The following is a 13,610-nucleotide window of genomic DNA, read 5'->3' as shown; positions in this document are numbered from 1 at the left end:
GCTGGGTAGGGGAATGTGCCATTCCCCAGCTCTGGCCTTCCCGGGGCCTCCGTCCATTACTCAATCTTCCCGTGGGCTTGCCTTAATCCTGTGGCTGATGGCTGAGGGCTTGTCGTGAGATACCTGCAGCCACCTCCTCTTTTTTTTCCAGTGCAAGAAGCCTCCCAGCTTCTGCCTCTTTGCCAGCCAGAACCGAACCACTGGTGGCGGCTGCAGGCTTCTTGCACTAAAATCTACTGATCTCTACTCCTCGAACGCACCAAAGAAGAGCTTCAGTCCCACCAACGTTCTGCCCTGTTCTTCACACCTGCCATGCATGTGCACTCCATTGCCTGCAGTGCCGGAAGAACAGGATGGCTGGCAACGGCAGCCTGAACTGAAGCTCTTTTTGGTGCATTCGAGAAGCAGAGGTCGGTAGTTTGTGGCACAAGAATCCTGCAGCCACTGCTGCCAGCTCTGTTCTGGCTTGCACTGAAAACTACTGGCCAAAAAAGGGGCCGGTTGCCCTGTTCTTCGCACTAGCCGCGCACCCCATTTCCTGCTGGAACACGAGCGCAGCCGCACCCCATTGCCAGACCTGGCCAGGAAAATGGCCTGCTGCACCGTTTTGAGGGATAGCGTCTCAGTGGAGTTGTTTGGAAGGCAGCTGTACTGTGGTGTCCATTTAAGGTACTTTGACGCAAGGAGGAGGGGGGCCATAAAGGGACAGGCTGCAGGAGCTGCCTTTTTTGCCGGTTCTGTGTGCGTGGTTTGCTGGGCGTGGCTTGAGGAGGTCATGTGACTGAATGGGTGTGGCCAATTCAACATCACTCACATCAAGTTGGCCATGCCACTCAGTCACATAACCCCCACCAAGTCGCACCCACCAAGCCATGTCCACAGAACCAGTAGTAAAAAAAATTGAATCCCACCCCTGGCTAGAACACTATGCTTTTTATTGAAAATTACATAGATTCCTTTCAGAATAACAAACAACCTTATCTGAAAAATGATAAATCAACTTGGAAACCATTTATAGATTATAATTGTATATATAACAGAATAACCGATTTGGAAGGGACCTTGGAGGTCTTCTAGTCCAACCCTCTGCTTAGCCAGGAAACCCTATACCATTTCAGACAAATGGTTATTCAGCCTCTTCTTTAAAAACTTTCGGTGTTGGAGCATCCACAACTTCTGGAGGCAAGTCATTCCATTGATTAATTGTTCTAAGTATCAGAAAAAATTCTCCTTAGTTTGATTGCTTCTTTCCTTGATGAGTTGTTTCTTGTATTGCCTTCAGATGCATTGGAGAAAAGACTGATTCCCTCTTCTTTATGGCGACCCATTAGATGTTGGAACATTGCTATCATGTCACCCCTCGTCCTTCTTTTCATTAAACTGAAGGTAAAGGTTCCCCTTGCACATATGTGCTAGTTGTTCCCAACTAGGGGGCGGTGCTCATCTCTGTTTCAAAGCCGAAGAGCCAGCACTGTCCGAAGACATTTCTGTGGTCATGTGGCTGGCATGACTAAACGCCAAAGGTGCACAAAACTCTGTTACCTTCCCACCAAAGGTGGTTCCCATTTTTCTACTTGCATTTTTACATGCTTCCAAACTGCCAGGTTGGCAGAAGCTGGGACAAGTAACAGGAGCTCATTCCATTATGCAGCGCTAAAGATTTGAACTGCCGATCTTTCTAATTGACAAGCTCAGCGTCTTAGTCACTGAGCCACCGTGTCACTTTCATAAAACTATACATTCCAAATTCTAGCAATTGTTCTTTATATATATTTAGCCTCCAGTCCTCTAATCATCTTTGTTGCTCTTCTCTACTCTTTCTAGAATCTCAACATCCTTTTTACTTCATAGCAACCAAAACTGGATGCAGTATTCCAATTCTGTGTCATAAGGCCTTATGGAGTGGTATTACACTTCATTTGAACTTGATTTTAATCCTCTGTAATGTAGGATTGTGTTGGATTTTTTGTCAGCTGCAGCATACTCTTGGCTCATATTTAAGTGATTGTCCGATAGGACTCCAAGATTCCTCTTACAATTACTACTCTTGAGCCAGGTAGCACCTATACTATACCCGTGCATTTGGCTGTTCTTGCCTAAGTGGATAATCTTACATTTTTCACCATTGAATTTCATTTTTTTAAATAGTACCCAATGTTCAAGTCTGTCAAGATCTTCTATATTTTAAGCCTACCTTCTGGAGTGTTGGCTATTCTTGCCAGCTTGGTGTTGTCTGCAAATTTGATGAGTTCCCCATCTATCGCCTCATCTAAATAATTGATGAAGATATTGAAAAGTACTGGACTTAAGGCAGAGCCTTGGAGTACCCGACTACATACTTCCCTCCATATAAATGCAGGTCCATTGAGGACTACACGTTGAGTGCAGTTGGTCAGTCAGTTACAAATCCACCTGGTAGTGACGGATATGAAGTTTGGGTTTCTATTAACACAATATATTTAACTATACAATACTAGCTTTTGCTTGAGTAATTAAATAAGGATTTTTAGACTTGGTAAAAACTTTTGTTAATGATTCATTCTGACATGATTCATGTTATATTGGCCACTTTAGTTAATTATTGAATATTGATTTGATCTTAAATGTGCTTTTTCAGATCTTAAATTAATGTAAGAGGCCAGGTAATGAAACAGGCCCTACAAGTTTGGCCAGAACTGTATTATATTGATGAAGGCTATTGACAGATGCTATCCTAAAAGCCCGAGTTTTCTCCTCCTTATTATACTCTAGTGAATTAGAGAGGGATCAGTGTTAGCGTTTTCTCATACTTTCTCTGTTTCTGGATTTAAAGCATGTTTTTGCAACCATGGTCTGTGCCTTTTTCCTTGGCTATCCCAAGTAGTGATCTTGTAGTGATGTTAACTTGAAATTTTAATTTAATTGTATGTAATTTGTACATTTCATTCCTACATTCTTTTTATCTGATTTTTGTATAATTCCTCTTGGCATATATCTTTAAATCTCTATTAAAATGAATAAATAAAATAATCAATATATTGCAAATCAATATATTGAAATAATTCATATTCAAAAATGATTTTCTGATATTTGAATAATCCCATGTTCCCTCTACACCTTCTTTTCTAAAGTCTAAACATGTCCAGTTCCTTCTATCTTCATAGCGCTCAACATTTAACCACGAATCAACCTCTTAGTCTTTATACTTGTTCTGGTTGCCTGAATCCTTCTAAAAGTATACACTCTAGAATTACAATTAATATATAATCAATAATCAATGTAGAGTCAAATGGAGTTTCTTGTAATTTGAAAACCATCCACCTAAAATTATATTTGCTTTTCTTGCTCATATGATGTCACATTACTGACTCAAATTCATATTGTAATCAACTACTATTCCAAAATGTTTTTAATAATCATTGTCAGGCTAGGCATATTCCATTCTGTACAGTAATTGCTGATTTTTGTGCTTGCTTGGTATTTGTCCCTGTGGATATTTATTCTGTTACTTTTCAGCCAGTTTCTCTAGACTACCAAACTCTGCTGTGCTTCCTAATGTGTTATCTGTAAATTCCCTCTATCTCTTCATCTAAATCATCAATAAAATTGTTATAGGGTACAGGACTAAACCTTATAACAACCATTTTATATCTCATTCCAATCTGATGAGCAGCCATTGATGAATATTGTTCAAAAATGATTTTCAAATCAAATGCATAATACATCTACTTAATTGTCATATAATCCAGACCATATTTAACCATGTTGCTAATCAGAGTTTAAGGCAGTGGTGGGATACGACCAGTACACCCCAGTATGGGCATACCGGTGCCTGCTGGGAGCACCAGGCACCATTCCAGTACGGTGCTCTGGAGGGCCCGTCAGCCAGCCAGCCCTCCTTACCTGTATTTAAGCCAATCAGGGCTTACCCGCACGGAGCGTACGGCACCTGCGCGATGCTCCGCCGAGCACCTGGAGCATTGTGGAGCATCGCGGACGGTAAGTTGCGTGTGTGCATGTGGATGCGCAACCCCGTTGCACCATACCGATTGCACTGGGATCCGGAACCCACCACTGGTCTAAGAGTGGGTAGGCTGCCAAGCACCCAGATTTTGATCACATGACTATGGAGTTGCTGCAATGACCATAATTTAGGGACTCAGAATGCCATTCATTCTGCCCCATTATCATTTCAAATGGTCACTGAATGAATGGTTGTTAACTTGAAGACTACCTGTACTTTTCACAATAACATCTTTTCAGAGAAGACTGAGCCCAAACTGGAGTTGTTTAATTCCAATTTTTCTTAACTGTTGCCTTTTTGTCATGTTCACCAAGCAACTGGAAGACTGATCTTTTTCCTCTCTTTTGTTTTTATTTTGAACATAACTAAGAAGCCTTTTCGTTGTTCATCCTTCTTCTGTCTCAACTCCTTCAAAGTTTTAGCCTTTCTGATACCATCTGGGCTTCCTCTATATATTCTTCCTTTGTGTCCTTCTTTTTATCTTCTATTTTTCAGGTCTTTACTAAGTTTTTGGTGCAGCTGCTGTGGTTTCTTCTGTTGTGTTTGATCTCTCGGCCCATTCTTTTTAGAAACCTTCACTCATGTTGAGCTTTCCCCATAGCTTCTTTGCCACGGAGTTCTACTTATTGCCATTCTGGGTTTATTAAAATCCATTATGGTAGAGTATATACTAGAGATCCCCTGGTATCAAGAATTCCAGGATTACAAGATTATAGTACTGCTGCTATTTCTGATCTCATTAACTAAATAGTACTAAATAGATACAGATCAACATATGTGAAAGCTTGAAATGCACTGGTCAGAATCATGAGAGAAAAAGAACTGTACCTAAAAAAGAAGGAAATGGTAGAAGCCTCAACAATCGTGGTGGTCCTCAGTTAGCAAATGCTTCGTTTAGCAAGCATTCACAGTTATGACAATAATGAAAAAGTAGCTTTATAACCAGTCTTTACATTTACAACCTGTACATTAAAGTTAAACTGAAGTAAGATCGTAAGCACAGTCACAGTTTCATTTAGTTGCCAGTCTCAAATGTGGTCACTAAACACAAAATCAGGATTATTTCTATCCATAGTTTTATGGGTGTAGATACCCAAGGCATGGAAAACTAAATTCCAACAACCCAGAGGTGGTCTCCTGGCACACATCCTCCATCACTACATGCAGCTTTGTAAGATCTGCAACCAAGAATCTTCTCTCTCTCTCCCTTTCTCTTTCCCTTTCCCTGTTAAACCTCTAATATCAGTCAATACTGCAAAGAATTAAGCTGTGTCCATAAAGTCTTTACACAGGTTCATCTGATGTACAAGCCATCCACATTTTCAACCATCTCCCAATTGAATTACACATTATAGTGCCTAATATAGGGGTTGCCCCTGGGGGAAAAAAGAAATTATTGCTAGTCCAGAATGCAGAGACACAAGTAGTAGAGATATTCTTGTGTGTCCCTACTGCTGTGTGAGATGTATTGGTTACCAGATTATTTCTGGCTGCAATTCAAGGTGTTCATTATCATTCGGAAAGCCCCTCATGACTGAGGGCTCATTTATTTGAGGGACCATTTGTCTCGGGATCTTTTTTGCCCCTCTGTTGAAGTCAGAAGGAGTGGGCTCACTTCAGGTCCCATTGATTGAACAGTAATATCTTGTGGGACCCAAGCAGTGTGGGAGCATCTGCTGCCTGGAATGAGCTCCCCTAGGGGTCCATATCGCTGCAACCTTAAAATCTTTCTGCAAACTATTAATATTTTGATTGTTCTCCCTGGCCTTGAGATATTCTAGGTGATATAGGTGATATTGTGATATGGAGTTGGTCTTTCACATGACCAGTCAGTCGTGTGTTTGTGTGTTTGTGTATATGTGTCAGCGTTCCAAATACCATGCAGAATTAAATCAGAGTTGAAGTCAAAACTATGCTTAAAGTTCCAATTTAATAAGACAGGCATGTTGGCATCGTTCTGTGGGATTCCAACTCTGGAAGTTACATCAGAATCCCACCCAGTTAAAAGTTCATGATCTTGTCCCCACACCCACAGTCCATCACATGGTCCAATCTCCTTCTTCCACGCTGGCGTCTCCACCCAGATGCTCCCGGTCAGGTGTGAAAGTGCAGAGACAAAGAATGACCTTGCTTCTAGTAAAGAAAGAAAAACAACACATTCCACAATTCTTCTATTCCCCCTCCCACTGACTATACTTAAAGAAACAGCGTAATGAAATAAGAGAAAGTGTGGCAGGCCAAAATTCTAAAAGGAATATAAATGCAGGCCTGACAATATGTATATATTTCTATTCATTGTAAGCCACACAGATTCATTGAAGAGCTGGGTGGTAACTAATAAGTAAATCAAGATTAAATTTCTCTGAGCCCCGATTAACAGGATTTGCTAGGTGAAAAGGATAAGGCTACACCACAAGAATTCTGATCAATACTTTTGCTTTCAGATGTGAATTTTAAATACAGACAATCAAAGTGTTTTGTTTTATTTCTTCCACCCTAATGGTGTGCTGGGAATTAAAGCTGCCTCTTAGAGGAGCCAACTTTCAGCTTACTATAGTTTACACAACAGCTATTAGCCTCGTTATCAATGTGGGAATCCATTCTTAAAAATCACATAGCTGTTTTTTTTTTAAAATAAATACTATGGTTGGTGTTTTTATTGTTTTAACCATATATTTTAATTAGTGTGTGTTTTCTTTTAACATAAGAATTTTGACTATTTTAGTCTGTTGTAAACTGTCCTGGACAAAGCTGCTTCTAGAAGAGCAACGTACATATTTAAACAACAAAAATAGATAATTACCTGTGTGTCAGACACACTGAGATACTAACTATTCTTATTCAAATCTTCAAATTTTTGCTCTATTTTAGATACCACATCTGCCCTTTGGTTGGTATAGTATATAATCTGGACAAGAAAGAGCAATTTCATTTTATAGTAAACAATATGGCAGTTGAATGATGGATGTGGGGAAAGGACTATAGTGAACAATGAAATCCTCTATATATCAACGTATTCATTTATTTGTCTGTTTGTTTGAAATGATTCTTTTGAATGGATGCCTCTTTGAAGCCTGAATATACTAGTCATGAAACTCCCATGAGGAATAAACATTTGTCTTTTCTTCAAAAAAGATCTGTATCCACATTTGTTTCTGTGTGTGTGCCAACACTGAGAATAAATGAAAAGCAGGAATAAGTATGATGTGTTAGGCTGGGAGAACGACAAGAAAACTAAATTCTGTCTGGCCAAACCTGTCAACTAAGCCATCCTACTTTACAACCACTATTTTAACTGTTGTATAATTATTCCATTCAACTCCTAGGATAAACATAATTTTTGTGAATGCAGTGTTATACTAAGAATATTCCTGTTTTTGTAATTAAAGGCTATGTGTTAATTGGGAAGCAATTTATGTATCTGCATGCCATATCATGTGCTATTCTTTTTTTATTTTTATAAGCCAAGTGTTTAATCAGCCAATCCTATTTAATTTGTTTTATTTGCATTAGGAACTTTAATTCTCTAACACAGCCATCCGTGTTGTGCAAGTATGCATTCATCAGCAGTTGGCTCAGAACAGGAGCATTTTTGTCAATTCTTCATGATCATTTTAGACAATTCTACAGTTGCAAATGAAAGATAAATGTTTTAACGTTTCACTGCAGATTTTGATTATATTTTTCTAAGTATTATAATACCAGTGTTTAGCCAAAATTGTATTCTTTCTTTAAAAAAAAAACCCTCTTCTGATACAGATTCTAATTTAAATTTGTTAGTGTTAACAAGAATTAAGAATTAAATTACATTGAGAAAAATATGTTGTTAAAAAAAAAAGAATATGGTTTATTGGAAACTAAGATTCAACCCAATCACAAAAGAGTTGGTCTGAGGCTAAGTCATCATGAAAGTTACTGGTTTACATTGAGCTGAGCTCTTTCTCTAAGCCCACATTGTCTTACAGGATCTGTGTAAGGAAAAATGAATAAAGCTCCGAATGACATCATATATTCTTGTGAAGAAAGGCAGGATATAAATAAATGAATGTCCACCTGCAGGAAGATTTTTCTCACCTGGACTACTGTAACACTCTCTACATGGGGCTGCCCGTGAAGAGCACCCAGAGGCTTCAACTGGTCCAGAATGTGGCTGCGCGGGTGATCATGGGGGTACCTAGGTGTTCCCATGTTACACCCGTTTTAGGCAGCCTGCACTGGTTGCTGGTTGTCTTCCAGGTGCGATTCAAGGTACTAATTATGACTTTTAAAGCGCTCCATAGCTTAGGCCCAGGATACCTGCGAGACCACCTACTGCCACCAGTAGCCCAGGATACCTGCGAGACCAACTACTGCCACCAGTAGCATCCCACCTTCCAGTGCGATCCCACAGAGTTGGCCTCCTCTGGGTGCCATCGGCCAGACAGTGTCGGCTAGCAACCCCCAGGGGGAGAGCCTCCTCTGTGGGAGCGCCTTCCCTCTGGAATGAGCTGCCCCCGGAGCTTCACATAATCCCCGACCTCCGGTCCTGACACAGTCTAAAAAGTTGGCTTTTCCAGCAAGCTGACCTGGCCTGAATAGAATAAAATATAGGATTAATTTGGTTGTTAATTTTAATTTAATTTTTAAATTTTTATTGTAAATATCAATTTGGAGTTTTTTTGGATACTTTATTTAATGTCCCTTTTAATTTTTGTAATATGTGTTTTTTTAATGTTGTACACCGCCCTGAGTCCTTGGGAGAAGGGCGGCATATAAATCCAATAAACCTAAACCTAATCATTGAAAAATGTATAGAGAGCTACTTTGTAAGCATAGATGGTTCTTTCAATTAGTTAAACTAATTGCTTTGGATGAATTGCCTGCTTAGTTTGTGCCTTGGTCCATATAACTGATCAGGTAGTCCTCGACTTACAACCGTTCAAAGTTATTAAACGAGGCTGCCACCTTACCAGTAATTGGGATGACCTTCACTGCTCCTGCTTTTCTCTGCCCTACATGTTCTCAGATGAGGTGCAGAAGGCAGTTCCTCCTCCTCCTCATCATCATCACTAACCAGCTGCAGCTGCATTTTTCCCTTACCTGAAGTCTCTGGGCTATCCTACTGCAGCTGTGCTTCAGTCAATCACTCTCAGCTGGCTGCTCTGAGCCATTGACCAACTCCCATCCTGAAGTGCCTCACACTGGTTCATCCTCCTCAGAACAACTATTATCTGGAGTGGCACCTGGGGATGCTTTAAGGGGAGTCAACACAGCAAGGTTGTAAAATGGGGCAAAACTCACTTAACAAATGTCTTGCTTAGCAACATAAATTTTGGAGTCAGTTGTGGTCGTAAGTCGAAGAGTACCTGTATAGAGGCAACATTAATATTTTTCCTTGACATACGTGTGTGTGTGTGTGTGTGTGTGTGTGCGTGTGTGTCAGTTTTGAACAGTTCCAAGTATGTCTCCAGTTTATTAGGACTAAAATTATATTATTTATTTATTTATTAGGCTTATATACCGCTTCATAGGGCTTTCAGCCCTCTCTAAGCGGTTTACAATTTTTTTAGCAAATTGAGTCAGCAACTTGCCCCCACAGTCCGGGTCCTCATTTTACCCATCTCGGAAGGATGGAAGGCTGAGTCGACCTTGAGCCGGTGAGATTTGAACTGCTGAACTGCAGATCACAGTCAGCTAAAGTGGCCTGCAGTACTGCACCCTAACCACTGCGCCACCTCGGCTCCTTATTTAATAAAATATTAAATTTTAATATTTAACCATTTTAAATGGTTTCTGAGATGCAAACAGGTTAATTCAAAGAGAATCAGCAAGAAAACCATTCTGGTGGGAAATATATTTTTTTATATTTAAAAACTATCAATTTGAAACCCAAAACAGCTACTTAGAAAACTCATGTCCACTGTCTGAACTAGCTCAATCTGACACATAGCTAAGCCTGCAACAAAATTCACTTTAAAAAAAAAAAAATAGTAGAGCACTTACAAACTATGTGGATTCATCAGGCTTTGTATAGTAGCACACCGTTCTAATTGACCATGCAATATTGCAGAATAGAAACACAAAATCAAAACTATTTACCTGCCTATGTCTTGCAATGATCTGGAAATCCTGATGAGGTGACCTTGGCATGAATTAAAGCCCCCTAAGGCAATATCCAGGAGAGCCTCAAAACCAAACATAACAGGAATTTAGGGCAGCAGAATAAGAAGTCTGTTTACTCAGCCTCTAATCTGCCAGGTTACTTTCCCCATATCATATGAAATCACACACACACAGAAACTCACACACACACACACACACACACACACACACACTTAGTGCCTGATATAAAATTATATGATAGAGTATGCATATAAAATCTTGCTTAACAGTCAAACACTAACAGTCAATCAACTAACCTTTATGGAAACTTGTTAAATACATGCTAAAATTTGGTGAAGTGGCTTATATTCTACTTTGTGTAGTGTTTATATATTCCTTCACTGTCCCTGTTGCTACAAATTCCACCTCTATATGTTAAAATTCAGCATTAAAGCCTAATACCCCATAACCAAAAAATAAACTTGCTGAATAAATCTTACGCTCCTTTGATTCTCATTACATCCCCATGTAACCCCTGAAAAGATTCCCTGGTAGATTAAAAGATCTACCAGATATGGTAGACTGCATCCTTTAAGTCTGAGTGGGAGAGAGTAAAACAAATGTTGCAATTGAGATGCAGTATGTCTTATCTGTATTAAAAGCATGAAAGAATACACTCAGTCTCTCCATTCTCAGTTGTTTAATTGAGATAGACATTGTTGGAGGTTTTTTCAGAACCAATATAGATCTACAGGTAGTTCTCAACTTACAATAAGAACTGGAAAATTGCTCCCAATTTTGTCATCTTTTTCTTGTAGTTGTTAAGTGGGCCATATGGTCATTAAGTGAGACATCACATGATTGCAACTGATAACATTCCATGCTGGCTTCCCCATTGACTTTGCTTGTTGGCAACTATCCGGGAAGGTTGCAAATAGTGATCATGTGACTGCAGGGACACTGTGCAAGTTGTAAGTCATTTTTTTCAATGCTGCCCTAACTTCGAAAAGTCTCTAAATCAGGGGTGTCAAGGTTGGAGTGTCACCTCATCATGTGATGTATCACAACTTTACCCCCCCCTTTGCTAAATAGAGTGGGCGTGGCCAGCATGTGACGAATCTGACCCGCAGGCTGCAAATTTGACACCCCTGCTCTAAATGAATGGTCAAAAGTCGAGGACTTCTTGTAATGGCATTTGAATGAAAGAGGAAAAAATTATGAGTTTTACTTCTGTTATAAATTGTTGAAGAAAGTGTAGGCATCTAATCAGGGCAAAGGATGGTTGCCTATTTATCTCCCCTTTCTTTTGCAGAAGAAATACACACAAAGCCAAACTGTGTGAATGTTGCACCTAGTTTTTATTTCAGAGTGTTCTCTGGTGGTGGGACTGAGATGAGGAATCTATATCTGAAAGGAAATCCAATTGTTTGTATATGTAAGCCAGTGGTGGATTTCAAATTTTTTTAGAACCTCTTCTGTAGGTGTGCCCTGTTTGTGAGAGTGGCTTGCTGGCCATGTGACAGGGTGGGAATGGCCATGTGACCGGGTGGGAGTTGCTTGCCGGCCATGTGACTGGATGGGCATGGGCAACTTTCTAAAATGTGCTGAAACTCACTTAACAACGCTCTTGCTTAGCAACCAAAATGTTGGCTCAGAAACTCTGGCGTTTGAAGCACACAAGTTTTAAAGCTGTCAAGTTACAAGATCCTTGCACCCCTAACCCTTTAGAAAAAAAAACCCCAAGGGTATTCAAACTTGAGTTCAAGCTTTAAGATTTTGTGGACTTCAACTCCCAGAATTCCGCGCTCTTCATCTTGATGATGTGTGGATGGGCGGGGGGAGGAAGTTGGAACCGGTTCTAAACGGCACTGTAGATTTATGGAACCTATTCTATAGAAGAGGTTAGAACTGGCAGGAATTCACCCCTGATATAAGCCCTCTAACTAGATCTAAAATGGATTTCTATTAAAAACAATAACAAAAACAATTGTTGAGACAAGCTTCCATATGGTTTCTATGTAACATTAATCTCGGCCTTCAAATACTCTAAATTGCATGAATAAAGTGAATTGGATATTTGGCCAAAATGTCTGCATAATTAACTGCCTCTGTTGATTTTTTTGCTTTATTTTCTTCTAAAGAATTTTGTTTTTTTTGTTTTATTTAGCATTTATAGGCCGGATTTAAATTTTAATTGTGGATTTAAATTGATGAGCAGGTGACTAACGTTTGTTTTTATTGATTTTATTAGGAAATAGCTTACAGGCTGTCTAGATGTCTTCAAAAAGAGGAAAATCCAAAACTGAGAAGCAGTGTCCATCACGGCACAGCAGTGGTGGCAGCAACACTATCTTCTCCTTCATCTACCGACAAAGAAGATGAAAGGGTAATGTTTTATTTGAAACGAATGACTAAAAATATTATTGTAGATATAAAAGAATGGCAATTTGGAGAGATATGCTTTAAGTGTATGCTGATTAATTCAAACCAGAATTAATAAATTAGAAAGTAGTAGCTCCCAATTAACGGACAAGCAATCACATACTGAAATGCTATAACAAATTTACAGAAAGCTAATCAAATGTTACGAACCAAGCTTACATACTTGGAAACACAATCATACAAAAGCTTTGCTATGAGCTGCTATTCTACTCAGCCCGCATTTCATAAGAGCATCAGTTGTCCTCACTGAGTATATTCCCCTACATGAGTTACACTGCACAAACTCATAAGCACAGTTTTCCATCTTCATTCAGTATTATAGACAGAATCTTGGTTCCTGATGAGGTGTCACTTTATTATCAGATCTTCTAGGTAAGAAGGTTGCTACTCTACTAGTTGCACAAATCACAGAGATAGTGACAGAGAATTTGTGACCAACCTATAACTGCAGTTCACTGAACAGTCATCCGTGAATCCACACAACTGACCCTTCTACCTTGCTTGATCTCATATGATCTCACTATTCCAGATGTATTGTGTTGAACTTAGAAACTGAAAATATTCAGTGGGTGCTGCACCTAGGTCACTTGGTATGTGTATAAGACAAGAATTTTTAGACAGCGCTCTGAATGGGATCTACAGCAACATGTTGCCTATGTGAATGGAGTCATAGGTGATCATTCAAAGAAGTGTAATGATAGATAGATAGATAGATAGATAGATAGATAGATAGATAGATAGATAGATAGATAGATAGATAAATATTGTATTTTTCAGAGTATAAGATGCACCAAGGTTTTGAAGAGGCATTTTTTTTAAAGTAGGTAGCTAGATAGAGGGATAGAGAGGGAGAGAAATACAGTAGGTAGGTAGGTAGGTAGGGAGAGAGAGAGAGAGAGAGAGAGAGAGAGAGAGAGAGAGAGAGAGAGAGTAGTTAGATAGGTAGGTAGATAAAGGGAGAGAGAGAGAGAGAGAGAAATAGAGGGAGAGAAATACAGAGGTAGGTAGGTAGGGAGAGAGAGAGTAGTTAGATAGGTAGGTTGATTAAGGGATAGAGAGAGAGAGAAATGGAGAGAGAGAGAAA

General features: G+C 39.5%; 1 protein-coding gene across 1 annotated transcript in view; it reads left to right on the top strand.

Moving 5' to 3' along the window:
- The window catches only part of ADGRL3 (adhesion G protein-coupled receptor L3), a 453,165-nt gene that overhangs the window by 57,217 nt on the left and 382,338 nt on the right, over positions 1–13,610 (top strand). Inside the window, 2 exon segments of the mRNA XM_032213192.1 lie at positions 1,283–1,386; positions 12,336–12,470. The gene's annotated coding sequence lies outside the window, so the exon portion shown is untranslated.

Source organism: Thamnophis elegans, chromosome 3, assembly GCF_009769535.1.
Source record: "Thamnophis elegans isolate rThaEle1 chromosome 3, rThaEle1.pri, whole genome shotgun sequence".
In the NCBI taxonomy this organism is placed as follows: domain Eukaryota; kingdom Metazoa; phylum Chordata; class Lepidosauria; order Squamata; family Colubridae; genus Thamnophis; species Thamnophis elegans.
This window is presented reverse-complemented; position numbering and strand designations above follow the sequence as displayed.